Consider the following 18,946-nt stretch of genomic DNA (forward strand, 5'->3'; position numbering starts at 1 on the left):
TAAAAAGAAAAAAACTTGGAAGATGAATGTCTCCCTTTTAAATGATCCAAAAGTTTTATCTGATTTTATTACCTTTTATAAGAACTGCAGGCGGGTAAAAGACCCTTATATACCCATAACAAGATGGTGGGAAGAAATGAAAATTAAAATGAAATCCTTTTTTATTAAGGTGGGGAGGAGGAAGGCTCAGGAAAAAAGAGATTTTTTTGAAAAATTAAATACCCGCCTGCAGACACAGTACAAGCTCCGAGATCTGGGTATAGATGTTAAGAAAGAGATCTTGGAAAGCAAAAAGGAAATTGCACAATGCCTGGAGCAGAGAGGGAAAGAGATTTTATGACAAGACACGGAGGCTTCGTATTGCATCACTCTTTCTTTACTAAATCCTCAGCAGCAAAGAGTTAACATAAAAAATCAAGGACAAACCCCCAAGTAACCCCTCCCATAAACAGTCCATAAATAGGTCTTCCCACTACATATCTTCCTTTTTCTTTGCTGCTCCCCAGCAGATAAGTACCTCTCATTTGTATTGTTCTCTTATTATATGGTATTGGATTAGATAGTACCTCTTAGTTATATTGCACTATCATTGTTTGTGTGGGACGTGGGGGTTTATCTTGACCCCTTTTTCTTGGTCTTTTGCCCCCCTTTTTTCCCTTGTCCAGAATATTTTCTATCTTATTTAGTTTTATCTTCTTGCCTAATTCAACCTTTTGTTTCCTTCGCTCGTTGAGCGCTTTTGTCCTCTTATCGCTCCCCCCCTTTTTCCCCCCCTTGGTTTTGTCCTTGTACCTTATTGTGGTTTCCGGCGCCATTTGTTTAATAGGAAATGTCAATTCCTCTCTCTCCATTGAACGGAGGAAGATTGAGCCCAAATTGTCCAATATGGCGCTAACTGAGGCGGGCAAAGAGGCTCAGGGGCTCCTCTTCGGGGATGGCTTCATCAAAGATTTAGGGAAGTTTGTGGGAGCGTTTACCGCTCTTGACAAGGCGCAAAGCTCCATGCGCAGGGTTTTCCAGGGGCGTGTCTCTAGCAGGGCCGGCAGCTTCAGGGGCCGTCTGTCCGGCCGTGTCCACTTCCAGTCGCGTGGAAACGCTCGAGGCTCCTACCATCAACGTTCTTCATCCCAAGACCAGAGGCAGCAGTCCTCCTCCTTCTTCCCTTCCAGGGGTCAGTCTTACCGTCCCAGAGGCTTCAGAGGCGCTGTTGGCTCGAGACGTCCACTCGATAAGTCCTCAAAATCTATGCTTTTCTTCCAGCCATTGTATCGGGGGCAGACTCCGACATTTTTTGCCCGCTTGGAGCCGTGTCACATCCGACCCGTGGGTGCTGGCCACGGTTCAAAGCTTCCAGATAGACTTGGTAGTTGCTCAGCTGTCACTTCCGGAGCCTCATCCGCTGGTCTTGGCGGACTCGGCCCGATCTCTCATGGACCTAGAACTCCATTCCCTTATGGTCAAAGGGGCGATAGAGAGAGCCCCTCCCCATACGGTCGGGGTGATCAGCACTATCTTTTTAGTAGAAAAGAAAGGAGGCCAATTCCATCCGGTGATAAATTTACGGAGTCTGAACAGATTCGTCTGTTACCACCATTTCAAAATGGAGGGGATTCATCTACTCAGGGACCTTCTGCTTCCGGGAGACTGGTTGGCGAAGTTAGATCTGAAGGATGCCTACCTGACGGTGCCGGTCTCCCCCCAGTCCAGACTTCTCCTGCAATTTCGCTGGCACGGCCTCCTCTGGCAGTTCACGTGCCTGCCGTTTGGCCTCTCGTCAGCCCCTTGGTGTTTTACCAAGTTGATGAGACCGGTAGTGGCTTGGCTTCGCAGTCAGGGTGTTCGTCTTGTGATTTATTTAGACGATATCCCCTTCATGGCTCAATCCCCTTCCGAGCTCCTGTCTCACTTGCACTCGGCAATGTCCCTCCTTACAGGTCTGGGCTTTGTCATCAACACCGAGAAGTCCTGTCTGCAGCCCTCCAGGTCATTGGAGTTTCTGGGTTTTGTTGTGAACTCCACCGAACTTTCCCTCTTCCTGCCACGAACCAAGATCAAGTCCATACGGAAGGAGCTTCGTCACGCTCTTACGCTTTCTCAGTTGTCGCTTCGTCACTTAGCTCGCATTATCGGTCTCCTCTCCTCCTCCATCCAGGCGATATTTCCGGCTCCTCTTCACTACCGAGCGTTGCAACGACTGAAGATTGCCCACTTGCAAGCGGGAGCTTCCTATGCGGATCTGGTGACTCTGGATCGCGAGACGAGGGACGAACTGGCGTGGTGGATATCCAACCTCGACGCGTGGAACGGCAAGGCCATCGTGGGACCACAACCCGATCTGGTGGTGGAGTCAGATGCCAGTCTTCTCGGCTGGGGTGCATATTGCAATGGAGTCTCCACCGGAGGTCCTGGTCAGGCAACAAAACTCACCTCCATATAAACGCTCTGGAACTATTGGCAGGATCTTTCGCCATTCGCAGCTTCACCAGCGACAGGGTTTCGGCGTGCATCAAGCTCAGGATGGACAACGTGTCGGCTGTGTGTTATGTGAATGCCATGGGGGGCACCCATTCTTCGATTCTGACCCATCTGGCGAAGGAGTTTTGGGCCTTTTGCCTCGACAAGGGCTTCACGGTGGTCGCGGAGCATATTCCGGGGCTTCACAATACCTTCGCGGACTGGAGCTCTCGCCACTCATCGGATTTCAGCTACTGGAGGTTAGATCCAACGGTGTTCTCATCCATTTCGTCGATTTGGGGGCCCCTGTCTATAGATCTCTTTGCGTCTCGTTGGAACGCGCAGCTTCCACGGTTTTACAGTTGGAGGCCAGACCCCCTTTCGGAAGCGGTGGACGCCCTCCTCCAGGATTGGTCGGATCATCGAGCATACGCCTTCCCTCCATTTGCTCTCATCCCACGGGTGTTGTCGCAGGTGCGTCGTCAGCTGGCGGACTTGGTGTTGGTGGTGCCCTTTTGGCAGGCCCAGTCGTGGTTTCCTCAGCTCCTGGAGCTTCTAGGGGAGGATCCCCGACTCCTTCCATCATTTCCGGATCTCCTTCAAGGGCCCCTGGGCCAACGTCACCCGCTGGTATTTGACGGCTCTCTCACTCTCCTTGCATGCAGGGTTTCGGGGGTCAATGGATGGTCTCAGGCTTATCGAGAACAGCTCATAGCCTACTGGAAAACGCATGGGCCGCCGGCACCCGACGGGCTTATCAGTCGGCCTGGAGGCGCTGGTCTGATTGGTGCGTGGGCCAGTGTCTGGATCCCTTTTCGGCGCCTGTGACGGACATGCTTGAGTTCCTGTCGTCCCTGTTCGAGGAAGGTAAAGCCTACAGGTCCATTAACCTCTTCCAATCTGCCATATCTTCTCGCCACCAGGGTTTTGCGGGCTGTCCCGCGGGTCGTCATCCCTTGGTCTGTCGTCTTCTTAAAGGCTCTCGGTTACCTCGCCCGCCCAGGCCCCGTTTCACTTCTTCATGGGATGTTATGCTGGTCCTTCGTTTTTTCTCGGGTTGGCCCCTCAATTCGGATTTATCCCTTCGCCAGATTTCGGCAAAGCTGGTCACCCTTTTTTGTTTGATTTCCTGCAAAAGGGTCTCGGACGTGCGAGCCTTGGATTTCAATGCCTTATCTTTTACTCCTAGCGGGGTGTCCTTTAACATCTCTCGCCACACCAAAACTAATATCCGGTCGGTTTCCTATCCGGCTTTCCCGGATAACGTTTCCCTTTGTCCGGTGCACTGTTTGCAGGAATATTTAAACCGCACATCTTCTTTACGGGATCCGCTCTCTCCTCCACTCTTCATTTCTTTCCGTAGGCCTTTTCGGCCGGTTTCGGCTGTCACCTTATCCCGTTGGGTTAAGTGGATTTTGTCTCTGGCCGGAATTGATACCTCTATTTTCACGGCTCATTCGGTTAGGGGAGCCTCTGCTACCTCCATGACTGTTGCTGGTGCTCGCTTGGAGGATGTCCTTCGGTTGGCGGACTGGTCTAGGGCTTCTACGTTTCGGGAGTTCTACTTCAGGCTGCCCCCTCACGCTTTTTCTTCGGTAATGTCGTAGCTTTAAACTTGCAATACGAAGCCTCCGTGTCTTGTCATAAAATTGCATGATTTTCCTATTCTATGACGTAAAGTCATGATTTTATTAAAGACATGGAGGCGAGTATTGCCCACCCTGCTTCGCCCACCCTTTTAGTTCGGGTTCGGGGTTTTTCTTTTTACCAGGTATTATTTATATTATTTATATTATTATTTATTTTATTTATCTGGTGTTTACATTATATTATATTGTATTGTGATTTTTTATATTTGATTCCGTTTGTATTTTATATTTGATGCCTTTCACTACATGATTGGGACGCTTTTCGGTTTCTACGTATTACCGTCTTCTGTTTCTATTGTTTCCTTAGGCTGAGTTTGGTTTCTTCGTCCTGTTATGGTTCCGTGAAGGTTGTCGTTCCAGTTGACCGCTATTCCGGATAGGTTCTGAGGTTCAGTTTCCAGTTCCACGGATCCGGACCAGAGTTCGCTTGGAAGAGTGTTCGAGTTTCGTGTTTGGTTTGGCTATTCCCATCAAAGAAAGAGGAAGATATGTAGTGGGAAGACCTATTTATGGACTGTTTATGGGAGGGGTTACTTGGGGGTTTGTCCTTGATTTTTTATGTTAACTCTTTGCTGCTGAGGATTTAGTAAAGAAAGAGTGATGCAATACTCGCCTCCGTGTCTTTAATAAAATCATGACTTTACGTCATAGAATAGGAAAATCATGCAATTTTATTCCGCTCCAAAATAAAGTTTCTAGAGGAAAATGAGACCTGCTCCAGGTATTTCTTTAAAAAAATCCAGGATAAACGTACCCAGATCGAGGAGCTTGATGGAGAAAAGGATATAAAAGGTATTTTAGATAAAACACATGATTTTTATTCGGATCTTTTTAATGAGAAAAAGGTTGACAAATGTTTTATAAAGGACTCACTGAAGGTGATTGATAATGTTTTAGATCATAAATCTCAGGAGTTTTTATTACAGGACATCACAGAAAAAGAAGTCTTAGAGACAATTAAAAGTTTTAAAACAGGAAAAGTTCCTGGACCGGACGGTATACCCATTGAATTTTATGTTATTTTTTATGGTGTCTTAAAAGAAGATTTATTTTACCTTTTTAGAGAAATTTTTAATACCAAAATCCTCCCGGGTAGCTGGAAAAAAGGGGAAGTGTCTCTTTTATATAAAAAAGGAAATAAAGATGACATAAGGAACTGGAGACCGATTACCTTGCTAAACTGCGATTATAAAGTAATGGCAAAAATATGCGCTAATAGAATGAAAAAAATAGTACAAAAAATTATTCATCATAATCAAGTTTGCGGGGTACCCGGGAGGAGTATATGGGATAATTTAAATCTTTTAAAAGACATAATAAATAATATTAATGAAAGAAATGGGAATGCAGCAATTTTATCCTTAGATTTCGAAAAAGCCTTTGATAGAGTATCACATTTTTATCTCTTTCAGGTTTTAAAGAAAATGGGTATACCGGATGGTTTTTTAAAATTCCTGAAAGCATTTTATGACGGCTGCACGAGTAAGATTTTAGTTAATGGTTTTAAAACTCAGGACGTCTTTTTAAAATCTGGAGTTAAACAGGGGTGTCCCTTATCCCCACTACTTTTTATTTGTGCACTCGAGCCTCTTCTGTGTGCGATAAGACGAGACAAGCAGATCCGCGGTGTCCCCCTGCCAGGCGGAGGGGGACTAGAGGCAAAGGTGGTGGGGTATATGGACGATGTGGTAGTGATCTGTAGGGACACCCCGTCGGTTCAAAAAACCTCCAAGCAAATAGAATACTTTTGTGGCTCCTCTGGTTTTAAAGTTAATTTTAATAAAAGCAGTATTTTAAAAATTGGAGATATGATTTTAAGAGACGTTTCTATTCCTGAGTCTGAATCCGTGCAGATTTTAGGCGTCACCTTCAATGAGTCAAATGACGGGCTGAAAAGTTGGGACATGGTAACAGAGAAAATAAATAAAAAAATATGCATGTGGAACCTTAGGAAGCTAACAATGGAAGGGAAAGTTTTAGTTACAAAAATGGTCATTTTACCGATTTTATTGTATTTAAGCATGGTTTTTCCCCCTTCTGATCGGCTTTTAAAAAAAATTAACAAAGTGTGTTTTAATTTTTTATGGGGCTCGAAGATGGATAAACTGCGGAGAGACCTAGTAACGCTTCCTAAGGTAAAAGGTGGTAAGGATTTCCCTGATTTTAAGACATTCCTTTTAATTAAATATTTTACTATGTGTTTTAATACCCTTTTTAAAGAGAACTACTGGTCATATTTTATTAGATACAACACAGGTTATTTTATGAGGAGGAATCAATGGTTTAAGACGGTTTTAAATTCCCCTTATGCTTTTAACCTGCCTAATTATTATAATATTTTAGAAAAAATAGTGGTCTCTTTTAACTTGTGCGGGAAAAGGGTAGAAGAACTGAAAAATAGTAAAGTTATTTTAAAAGGAATAAAAGACAGCAAGATGACTACCCCGATAAAAAATTTTAATGAAACCAAATGCAAACAAATATGGAAGGAGGTAAATATTAACTATCTTTTTAACCCACAGAAAGACCTGGCCTGGAGCTGCGTGCACGAGTGTCTTCCATGCCGGGCATTCCAGCACCGAAGAGGTTTGATTGGCACCGCCGAATGCCCAAGAGGTGGATGCAGAGAAGATGAAGACGTGTTCCACCTGTTTTGGTTTTGCTTCTTCGCACAAAGAATATGGTCAAGAATGCTCCCTCTAATGGAAAAAATATCAGGATTAAAAACTCTAACCAAGGACGGTGTATTTTATGGAAGTCTGGAATGCCCTTCAAGAGTTAAAAGGACAATGGCATGGAAGATCACGAATTGTGTAAAAGCAGCTCTATGGATGGCCAGGAACATTTTATGTTTTAAGCGTGATATTATCTCTGTGGAAAATGTTTTAAAGATGGTTTTAGACGAAATGTATAAATATTATTTAATCGATAAAAAGCGGGCTCCTTTTATGTGTCACAAATGGTTTTTAAGGGAATGGGGCTCGGTTATATAATATTTTAAAACTCTTTTTTATAACATGTGATGATTAATGTTTTAATGTTATAACGAGTTTTTATTCCTGTATAAATTGATTGGTTTTAATAAAATATACCCCTTTGGGGTAGTCAACTTAAAAAAAAAAAAATCTGTTCTTATCAGTTTAATATCTGATACGTCCCCTATCTGGGGACCATATATTAAATGGATTTTTCGAACAGGGAGATGGAAAAAGAGCTTGCTCTGTCCACTCCACGCATTGACCTGGTATTGCAGTACCTCCAGGACCGGTGCACCCTTTCTATTCCAGTATAGAAAAAACTGAATGAAATTGAGTAATGGATGTCAAGGATCCTTCCAGCAAGCAAGTGGAAAGTTGCTGTGCCCTGCCTCAGCAGTCCTGCACTTGAGCTTTTTTCTCCTTCCTCTGTGAGGGTTTTGCTATGCTGCTTTCTGCATCCCTGGTGCTGCAGCATCTAGCCTGTCAATCTCTTAATTGCATCACCTGTGTGTGGGTTTGTTCCAGCACCAAGCAACCCAGCCAGTCACCTCTCCTCACAGGCCAAATGCAATTAAGATTGATGGCTTAATTGTTGTGTTAATTGGCTTATCACCTGAATGAAGTGTTAGGATATCACCTGAATGCAGTTTTTGGACCTCCCTCCACTCTGTGCACCTCTTATTTGATTTGGGCCTGTTGTGCACACCTGGGCAGTCTGCTGAGTTGTTCCTTTGAATTGACCCTTTTGTAGCAAGTTTGCTTGATGTAACCAATTTTGTTTTCCTAGTTCTTTATTAAATAAGTAAAGTTTGTTTGCCTGTGTCTCCCTCTTGTGGATCTATTAAACTGGATGACTGTGTAGGCTAAAATGTAGTCCAGCACTTCCTATGTATCAGCAACAGCTGGACCTACCTTGTCTGGCCAATGGACGGAACACTGCACGTGTCACAAGAGGCCTGTCAGGTCAGAGGTCAAGTAAGGTCAGGTCACTGGATGACATCACAAGGGCTCTGACGGAACACTCAACAATGGGGCCGTGACATCACAATCAACAATGCATAGATACCTTTTTTTTTTTCTCTCTCTCACTACTCTCCATTGACTTCTTATCGGTCATTCTGCTAGGCGCGCTTTGGCACCAGGAATTTTGTGCGAAGAAAAGGCGTGACCAAAAGTGGTGGGTGGAGCTATGCAGATACAAAAAACACGAAGTGGAGCATGCTGTTGATTTCAGAGCGTAGGACGCACGTTTTCCCTGGTTTGTGAGAGAAAGAAGCCTCCCGGACTGTCTCTGCAGCTGGAGCCTGTAGCCTATCGCCTTCACAAGTGTTCTGCATTCAGGACCGCCGGCCTGTAGGGCGAACCCTTTTCTGGTTATCGCTTCTCGGCCTTTTGGCTGCGATCATGGCTTGTCCGGACGCAGCCAAGGCTGAGGCTTGAGAGGGCGATCGACGGACGGACGGCGGACGATAGGCGGTGGAGGACGGACGGACGGCGTACGGCTGAAGGATGGGCGTCATCATACGCTCGGCAGGGGACGGAGATTTCCGGGTCCGTAATGGTTTTGGGATAGACGTGGCGGAGGAGAAGAAAAGTATCTTTACGATGGGGCACCTTGTCCAGCAGGTATTATTCAATTTATTACATGTGAGCCGTGAGGACATATTATGCCTGCAGGACCCAAGGAAGGGACGCTATACCCTCGTGTTAACAAGTGCTCAGGCCTGCCATAATTTGCATATGTGGCTGAAAAGTCATGAGAACAATCCTGCCTTGGATGGTTTGTGCTTCACATTACTATACAATGACGATGTACCGCTTGTTGTGTATATGTATAGCCCGTATGTGTCTGTGGATGTAATTATGCTCTTCCTGTCGAGATTCTGTGAGGTGGTGAGATATTCACATAAAATCCTAAACTCGGAAGGTCTATGGACTGGAAAGCACAAGTACTTTGTGAAGTTCAAAGGTGATACTTCATGTGCCGGTGGAATGTGCTACCCACCCGAATCATTCTCAATAGGAAGAGACAGAGGCTTACTATTCTTTGAGGGGGCGCCGAGCTTTTGTCGGAGGTGTCGAGTATACGGCCACACTGTGGAGAACTGTAGTGTTACAGCTAAGGTGTGCGCCAAGTGCAATAAGGAGGGGCATTTTGCTAATGCCTGTACGAACCCGGTGATATGTAATATGTGCGGGAGGTCGGGCCACATGTTTAGGGATTGTCCGCTGAATCCGCGGCCGCGGAAAAAGACCTATGCGGATGCCGCCCAAGGAGGCGCTGGGGGAGCCGTTACAGTAATCGCCCAGGTCCCGGAGAGATTTCGGAGGTCTCAGGAACCTCGCCCAGCTCCGGTGCCAGAGCGGGTGGAGGTGGGTGAGGAGGAGGGAGTGATGGAGTGCTCCCATGAGGTGGAAAATCTTCCCCTTCCGTCCGATGAGGCGACTGGCCTCCGGGGGGTTGGGGAGTCAGAGAGTGCTGTCCCGGTGACGCCGTTGGTATGGAGTGACGAGAGTCCGGTGGGAGTCACAGGCGAGCAGGGTGATTTCACCAGAGGCAGAGGGTCTGATGAGGAGGAGGAGGAGGATCAGGCGGCCTTGAAAAAAGCCAGATATGGTTGGTCCCCGGTGAGCGACTTCGGTAGCTCCGGGGATGAGCGTGTTTACCCGTCCGACGCCGCTAATGAGGTCGCTTTTTTAGACGGAGCCGGGACTGGGGATTGTACCTTAAGTGGCCACAATCCCGAAGGGTTCGGATGATTGCTAGGTGGAGGATCGGGAGGTACATTATTAGATGGCTCAAAAAGTGGAAGGAGGATCTTCCTTATATCTCCTATCCCTGAATGTGAGATTACTGACATCAAGAGCCAGAAGAGCGGTAGTACTTGACTTTGTCAAAAACCAAGCCGCTGACATTATTTGCCTGCAGGAGTGCGGGATTACAGCACCTTTAAGTGCTGATGAGTGGCCGTATGGCGAATCTGTGTGGTCTGGGGCGAGTGGGAATAGGAATGTGGGGGTGGGGGTTTTGTTAAATAACAAAAGTATGAGTGTGGAGTCCTATACGGTGGTGGAGCCTGGGAGATGTTTGATGGTGGTGGTGAAGTTTAAAAAGTGGAGGATAAAAGTGGTGAATGTGTATGGATCAACAAAAAAAGAAGAGCGTGTGAATTTATTGAGTAAATTGGGGGTGTTTTTGGTGGGGAGGATGCCGTGTATGTTAGTAGGTGATTTCAATTGTGCGGTTGAGGGTGAGAAAAGAGATATATCAGGTGTGCAATTAAAAAAAGTAACAAGTGACTTTTCTCTTTTAGATACGGCTGAAGCGGTAATGGGGAAACCACCACCAAGCACATATATTTCGGATAGAGGGGGCATAGAATCTAGGATAGATTTCATTTTTATTTCAAAAAATCTTAATTGTATAAGTTTTTCACAGAGTGGGGTGTTTTTCACAGATCATGAATGTTTGAAAGTTGGAGTGGAAGGTGGGTGCAAAAATATGTATGGCAAGGGTGTTTGGAAACTAAATGTAAGTCTGTTAGAGGATGAAAGGATTATGGGTATTTTCAGATTTCAATATGGGGAGTGGAAGAGGAGAATGGGGGAGTTTGATGATATCCTGAAGTGGTGGGAATGGTTGAAAGGGAGGATAAGAGTTTTTTTTAAGAGTTGGGGATGTAAAAAAGCGAGGTTGACAAGGAATAAGTATAATGAATTGAATATGAGGTTGGAATGGTTGAGAAAACTGAAGGAATTAGGTGTGGAAGTGAATGATTTAATCAAGAATGTTAAGGAAGAACAAAAACTGTTTATTGAGAGAAAGGGGAAAGAAATTATTTTTCGGTCAAAAGTTGAATGGATGGAGAAGAATGAGAAGTGTACGAGATTTTTCTTTAAAAAGGTGTGTGGGAAAAAGGAAGATATGTGTGAAATTCTGAATAAGGCTGGGGTATGTGTGAGTGGAGAGGGAATGATGGGAGAAGTGGAGGAGTTTTATGCAAATTTGTATGCAAATAAGGGGATAGACAGGAGCTTGATGGGTAATGCATTGAGTTGTATTGAAAGTACTCTAGGTAAGGAAGATAAGGATGTGTTGTGTGAGGATATTACGGATGAGGAGATTAAGAAGATTGTGTGTGGGATAAAAAAGAATAAAACTCCAGGGAAGGATGGAATTCCGATAGAATTGTATGTGGCTGCATGGGATTGGATGGGGAAGGATTTGTGTAAGGTATGTAGATATATGTGGATAAATGGAGTCCTGAGTGACTCAATGAAAGAAGGAGTGGTTGTGTTGTTGTTTAAAAAGGGTGACAAAAGATGTTTGAGTAATTGGAGACCGATCACTTTGTTGAATGTAGATTATAAAATTTTTAGTAAATGTTTGGCGAATCGTATGCGTGAGGTGGTTGGTAAGGTGGTGCAAGAGGACCAAGTGTGTGCGGTACCTGGGAGAAGTATGTTAGAGAATGTGTTTTTATTAAGGGATATGATTGGAGATTGCAAAGAAAGGAAAAGTAAATGTATGTTGTTATCAGTGGATTTTGAAAAAGCATTTGACCGAGTAGCACATGTATTTATGTTTGAAGTATTGAAGAGAATGGGATATCCAGAGAGGTTTTTGAAATGTGTGAAGATGTTGTATGAAGGAGTGGGAAGTGAGATTCTGGTAAATGGGGAACTGAGTGGTAAGATAAGGGTGGCATCCGGAGTGAGACAAGGGTGTCCAATGTCTCCGGTTTTGTTTATTAGTGTGATTGAGGTTTTGTTGTGTATGATACGGAGGGATAAAGTGATGAGAGGGTTGTTAATACCAGGGAGTATGGGGAAGTGTGTAAATGTATTAGGTTATATGGATGATATAGTGATATTGAGTGATAATATGGCTGCAATGAGGAGAGGAAGACTGATTTTGGATTTGTTTTGTGGAGGGTCAGGGTTTAAAGTGAATTGGGATAAATGTTCGTTTAAATGTTTTGGGGATAATAGAGTAAGAATGGAGGATGTAAGATATGAGGAAGGGCCGATTAAAATACTGGGAGTGTTATTTAATGATGATATGAAAGGAAATGAAAGTTGGATTGAGTGTGGGAAAAGGATTGAAAGGAAGCTGAATTTTTGGAAATTGAGAGAGTTGACGTTGACTGGGAAAATTTTAGTAGTGAAAGCAGTGGTATTGCCTATTATACTCTTTGTGTTTGGTGTGTATCCTATGAATGTTGTGATGTTTAAAAAGGTGGAGAAAATTGTGTTTTCCTTTTTATGGGGGAGCAGAATGGAGAAAGTGAAAAGGGAGTATGTGCAAAAGTTGAGAGAGAACGGTGGGTTGGATCTTCCGAATTTTGAGGTGTCATTTGGTATAAGTTATGTTAAAAGTTTTGTGGTTCTGATTGGGAAAGAGAGTAAGTGTGCATATATGATGAGATACATGGCAGGGTGGATGTTGTATGGGTTGAGATGGGAGAAGAGGGATGCTAGAGTTCCGGTGGCCTTTGTATGTCCAAAATGGTACATGGTAATAGAGGTTTTTATTAAGAAGTATGATCTGTTAAGTGTTAAGATGAATGAGTTTAAGAATAAGAAATATGTGTTGAATGTATGGCGAAAGGGAGAAATTGCATGTGATATTGTGGGGTTGGGTTCGGGTGAGGCTGAAAGGGTATGGAAGAATTTTTCAATTAAAGGTACGTCAAATAGGCAAAAAGATATAGTGTGGTTGAGTTTGCAGAATGCGTTACCGGTAAGAGAGGTTCAGAAGAGGAGAGGGTTGATTGGATCTGAAGTGTGTCCAAGAGAAAGTTGTGGTGAGAGTGAAAGTGTAAGACATTTGTTTTGGGGCTGCAAGTATGCACAAGAAGTATGGAAAGGGGTTGGAGGTTTGGTGAAAGAATTGACGGGTGTTAGGCAGATGAGTTGGAAAGTGGCGTTGTGTGGTATTGGAGCGAGTGGTAAACAGAATTCTAGATTATTATGGTTTATAATGTTTTGTATGATGGAAAGTTTATGGGATGTGAGGAATTTGTGGGTATTTAAGAGAGAGGCTGTAGACGTGGAGGAGTGTGTGAAACTTTTTGTTTCTAAATTGTATTTTGTTTATAAATGGGATAGTGAGTACGGTGGTGGTTTAGACAGTGAGGGGGTGTGGAAATATAAGAAGTGGAGATTCATTCTTGTTTGATAAAAAAAAAAAAGGGACTATGATGATGACGTGAAAGTACTCTTTATAGATTTGGTGTTTTTAAAGATGCCATGATGATTATACTGAGTGCTGAATACGTACTGAAAAGTCTAAAAAAAAAAAAAAATCTAGTCAGAGGTGGTGGTGAGGGTACCCGACTCCTCGGCCTGGGAGGGGGGCGCTGGTTTATAGCCAGCGTCTTACCTCCCTGCTGCTATAGGGGAGCGGCTTAGTCCCGAATTACCTGGGAAGGCGATCACCAAGCGAAGATGGGCGTGAGGATAGACTTTGCCGGGTCAAGAATGCTTTCGGAATCTACGTGGAGGAAGAAAAGAGAGCCAAGTTTACTGACGAATTCCTGGTCAAGGAGGTGCTTTTAAAGATACTGCACGTCAACAAATCTGACATTTTGTGTTTACAAGACCGTATTGGAGGAAGACGGACTTTGGTTTTGCAATCTACGGCTGCATGTCACAATCTTTATCTTTTTTTGGAGGCAAATAAGAACAATCCTGAATTGGACGGTTTAACATTTACTGTGCTGTATAACAGAGATGTCCACTTGATCGTTTTTATGTTTAATCCTTATGTGGATAAAGATGATATTTACCTTTTTTTGTCCAAGTTCTGCGAGAGGGTTGTCTACTCCCACAAAGTGATGGGTACTCATGGACTCTGGACGGAGAAACATAAATACTTTGTTCGGTTCCGTCCTGACCCCTCGGGGCCGGGTGGTATGAGTCATCCACCTCAATGTTTTACTCTGGGTAAGGACAGAGAACTTATTTTTTTCCAGGACGCACCCAGTTATGCAATGGGGAGACAAATTGCAGTTCATGTCTTATCCCTAAATGTAAGACTATTGAAGACCAGGTCAAGACGTACTGCAATTTTGGACTATATCAGAAACCACAGTCCTGATGTAGCATGCCTCCAAAAGTGTGGTATTAATGATTCTATTTGTGCAAATGAATGGCCATATGGAGAATCAATATGGTCGGGTTCTTGTACTAACAGGAATGATGGTGTGGGGATTGTGTTGGGACATAAAGACCTTTCTATTGAAAGTAACACTGTGGTGGAGGTGGGGAGGTGTATTATAGCTATTATTAATTATAAAGGGTGGCGGTTTAGGGTAATAAATGTTTATTGTCCAACCGAGAAAAAAGAAAGATTAGAATTGTTGGACAAATTGTATTTCTTTTTAGTAGGTAGAGTCCCGACCTTTATTTTAAGTGACTTTAATTGTTGTATTGAAGGAGAGAAGATGGATGTAACGGGAAGTAAGTTACAGAAAATAATCTCTGATTTTTCCTTTTTTGATTCTGCTTGAGTTCTAGGAAAGCCACTACCTGCTACCTTTATTTCGGATAAAGGTGGTATTACCTCAAGGATTGATTATGTTTTTATTTCAAAAAATGTAAAGTGTACAAAAATGGTACAGTATGATGCTTTGTTTACTGGTCATATGTGTTTGTCTGTTTGTGTGGAAAGTGAGGAAGAGTGCGTGTATGGTAGAGGGGTATGGAAGCTAAATATGATTTTGTTGGAGGATGAGAGAATAATGAAAGCCGTTAGGTATCAGTATGAAAGATGGAAGTTGAGGAAGAATGATTTTGTGAATGTGTTACGGTGGTGGGAGTGGGTGAAGTCTAGAATAAATTTTTTTTTTAGGGGACAGGGATATAAGAGAGCAAGGAGACTGAAGAATAAATATACTGAATTAAATAAGAGGATTGAATGATAGAACTGAATGGAATGGGTGTGGATGTTAAAGATTTGTTGGAGGAAGCAAAAAGGGAAAAGAAGTTGATCATAGAGAGAAAAGGGAAAGAGATAATGTTTAGGTCCAAGGTCGAGAATATTGAAAAGAATGAAAAATGCTCGAGATTCTTCTTTAACCTCCCTGGCGGTATGATTATGTCAGGAATTTTGTACCAAAAGTGGTACCATTTTTTGCATGGAAATTTGGTGTTATGTATTGTATGTTATAAATAAGCACAAATGGCAGTAAAATGGCAGGCAAAGGGCACTTTACAGTAATCAACTGTCAGATCTGAGGTGATACAGTGCAATTCTCTCAGATTACAATGTATTACCTCTTATGTGTGTGTGTCACTTTAAAATTTTGAATTTCCCGCCCAGTTCCGCTCCCATGCGCCGCAGGTGCTCGCAGGGAACGGAACCAGGAAGTCAGATGCCGGCCGGCGCACTCGCTTGCGATCACAGCGGAGAAGGTAAGGGGACTTCGCTGACAACTTTTCAATGTTACCCCGAGCGTGACTCGGGGTTACCGCTCCTGGCAGCGAAAATTAACCCCGAGTCATGCTCGGGAATACCGCTAGGAAGGTTAAGAAGGTGTGTGGTAAGAAGGAAGATATGCAGGAAGTAATTAATAATAAAGGTTAGTGTGTGAAGGGTAAAAGTGTGATTGGGGTGGTTGAGGATTTCTATAGTGATCTGTATAGTGAGAAATGGATTGATAGGGCTTAATGTTGGAGGTGTTGAAAGTTTTGGATGAAAGATTAAGTGTGAAAGATCAAGAGTGTTTGTGCGAAGATGTTTCTATAGAAGAAATAAAGAAGGTTGTGTGGAGCTGTAAAAGAAACAAAACACCTGGAAAGGATGGACTTCCAATTGAATTGTACGTGAAAGTGTGGGATTTGATTGGTAATGACTTTGCAAAGGTATGTCAATACATGTGGGAGAAGGGGGTAATAAGTACCTCAATGAAAGAAGGAGTTGTGGTTCTGATTTTGAAGAAGAAAGGTGAGAAGAATAGACTAGAAAATTGGAGGCCTATTACCCTCCTAAACGCGGATTACAAGGTGTTCAGTAATGTTTTAGCAAATAGGATACGTGAAGTGATTGGTAGTGTTGTGAATGAAGATCAGGTATGTGCGGTGCCAGGAAGAAGGATGTGTGAAAATTTAATTTTGCTGAGAGATGTGATTGGTGACTGCTTGACTAGAAAACAGAAGTGTATGTTGCTGGCAATAGACTTTGAAAAGGCCTATGACAGAGTGGCACATAATTTCATGTTTGTGGTCCTGGAGAAAATGGGGTTTCCTAAGAAATTTGCGGATAGTGTGAAAAGTTTGTATGATGATGTGTCGAGTGAATTTTTGGTAAATGGGTGGCTGAGTAAAAAGGTGGAAGTGCGTAGTGGAGTGAGACAAGGGTGCTCGATGTCTCCTGTACTCTTCATTAGTGTGATTGAGATATTATTATGTTTAATAAGAAAGGACAAAGTGGTAAAAGGTTTGTTGATACCAGGGAGCATGGGTAAATGTGTGAAAGTGTTAACTTAGCGACTATGAGGAGAGGAAAATTATGGTTGGATATGTTTTGTAGTGCATCTGCGTTTAAGGTCAACTGGAGTAAGTCTGTGTTTAAATGTTTTGGGGATAAGAGTGTGTGTCTGGAAGATGTGAAGAATGAGAAGGATGAGGTGAAGGTATTAGGGATTTGGCTGAATGATGATTTGAAAGGGAACGAGAGTTGGGATGAATGTGGTAGGAAGATCGAGAAGAAGCTAAATTTCTGGAGGATGAGGTAGCTGTCGCTAACTGGTAAAATACTAATTATTAAAGCAGTCATTTTGCCCATTATTCTTTTTGTGGCAGGGGTATTTCCAGGGTGTTCAAGGAAAATTATGAAGGCGGAGAAACTAGTTTTTACTTTTCTCTGGGGGAGTCGCATGGAAAAGCTTAAGAGGGAATATGTGTGCAAGAAAAGAATGAACGGAGGTTTGGATTTTCCTAATTTTGAATTATTTCTGGGTTTAAATTATATTAAAATGTTTGTGACTTTGGTAGAAAAACAGAGCAAAAGTGCTTATATGGTGCGATATATGGCTGGGTGGATGATGTATGGTTTGAAGTGGCGTGAAAGGGATGTGAAAGTGCCTGTGTCGTTTAAATGTCCTGTGTGGTATGAAGTGATTGAGAGGTTTATAAGAAAGCATGAGTTATGGTCAATTGGAATGAATGAGTTTAAGGATAAGAGGAGAGTGTTGGCTAAATTTAGAGAAAAGGAAACTGTATGTGATATAGTGGGCCTAAGGTCGGGTGAGGCGTCAATTGTGTGGAAGAAGTTGGCAATAACAGGTGTAACAAACAGACAAAAAGACGTTGTATGGATGGGTCTACAGAATATACTGCCGGTGCGTGAGGTTCAGAAGAAAAGAGTTCTGATCAGGGTAGAAGTTTGCCCAAGAGAAGGTTGTGGAGAGACTGAGTCAGTAAGACACTTATTCTGGAATTGTGCGTATGCGAATGAGGTATGGAAAAGAGTGGGAGGACTAGTTAAAGCTTTGACGGGTGTTGAGTATATGAATTGGAAGGTGGCTATGTGTGGTATTGGTGCGTGTGGAAGGGTGAATAACAGAATGCTATGGTTCATTATCGTATGTGTAATGGAAAGTCTGTGGGATGTGAGGAATTTGTTAGTGTTTAAAAGGGAAAAGGTGTCTGAGAAAGAATGTGTTAAAATCTTCTTATCTAGGCTTTATGTGATTTATTGGTGGGACAGGAGAAAGGGAGGTGGGATAGACTCAGAGGGAATTTGGAAATTCACGAAATGGTGATCCTTGATTAAATATTAAGGTTAATGATGTAATGTTAATACGGTGTGTATTTTCTTCTATTTGTTTGTGCTGTATGTAAGTTTTTAGTGTTGTAAATGAATTAAATAAAAAATAAAAAAAAAATCTGTTCTTATCAGTTTAATATCTGATACGTCCCCTATCTGGGGACCATATATTAAATGGATTTTTCGAACAGGGAGATGGAAAAAGAGCTTGCTCTGTCCACTCCACGCATTGACCTGGTATTTCAGTACCTCCAGGACCGGTGCACCCTTTCTATTCCAGTATGAAAAAACAGAATGAAATTGAGAGATGGATTGTAAGCATCCTGCCAGCAAGCAAGTGTGAAGTTGCTGTGTCCTGCCTCAGGAGTCTGCACTTCAGCTTCTCCCCTGTGAGGGTTGTGCTGTGCTGCTTTCTGCAAGTGGAGCATTCTGGTGATTCCAGAGGGTAGCACGCACGTTTTTCCTGGTTTGTGAGAGAAAGAAGCCTCCCGGACTGTCTCTGCAGCTGGGGCCTGTATAGGCTATCGCCATCACAAGTGTTCTGCATTGGGGACCGTCGGCCTGTAGCGCGAACCCTTTTCTGGTTATCGCTTCTCGGCCTTTTGGCTAAGATCAAGTGTAGTACTGTGAGGTGCTGCACTTGTTTCTGCGTCAGAAGGTAGGACCCGGGTACCCTCTCTCTCGGCCTGGGGGTATCGTCCTAGGTTTATTGCCTGGACTTCACCCCCCTGCTGCTATTGGGAGAGAGGCTTAGTCCCGGGGACATCGAGTTGCGATCCCCGTTACCCCTAGAAGTCTCCGGACGGCTAGGGGAGCATTAGTTTTTTTTGATCTACAGAGAGAAAAAAACACAAATGCCGAATAACACCATGGCAGAAGACCCCGGAGGAGGAGGAGGGGACCCTATGGAGGAAGGAGGAGGAGAAGTCGGAGGAGGAGGAATCGGAGGAGAAGTCGGAGGAGGAAATGTTTCGGAAAACAGAAGTTATGCAACAGTAGCAGGAAAGAAGAAAGAGGAACCCCAAAAGAAAAAGCCTATTGATGGAAGAGCCCAAGGAGGAGAAGGAACCAGTGGAGGAGGAGCCAGAGAT

At 43.5% G+C, this 18,946-nt stretch overlaps 2 non-coding genes across 2 annotated transcripts; both read left to right on the forward strand.

The window, feature by feature from the left end:
* Positions 1-7,191: 7,191 nt before the first annotated feature.
* LOC122942954 lies at positions 7,192-7,381 on the forward strand. The gene has a single exon (XR_006390792.1). It is a non-coding gene; the product is annotated as a U2 spliceosomal RNA (small nuclear RNA).
* A 10,545-nt stretch (positions 7,382-17,926) lies between these two features.
* LOC122942701 lies at positions 17,927-18,126 on the forward strand. Its single transcript, XR_006390654.1, has one exon. It is a non-coding gene; the product is annotated as a U2 spliceosomal RNA (small nuclear RNA).
* The last annotated feature ends 820 nt before the right edge of the window (positions 18,127-18,946 follow it).

The sequence above is a fragment of the Bufo gargarizans genome, chromosome 6, assembly GCF_014858855.1.
Source record: "Bufo gargarizans isolate SCDJY-AF-19 chromosome 6, ASM1485885v1, whole genome shotgun sequence".
NCBI classification, from domain to species: Eukaryota; Metazoa; Chordata; class Amphibia; order Anura; family Bufonidae; genus Bufo; species Bufo gargarizans.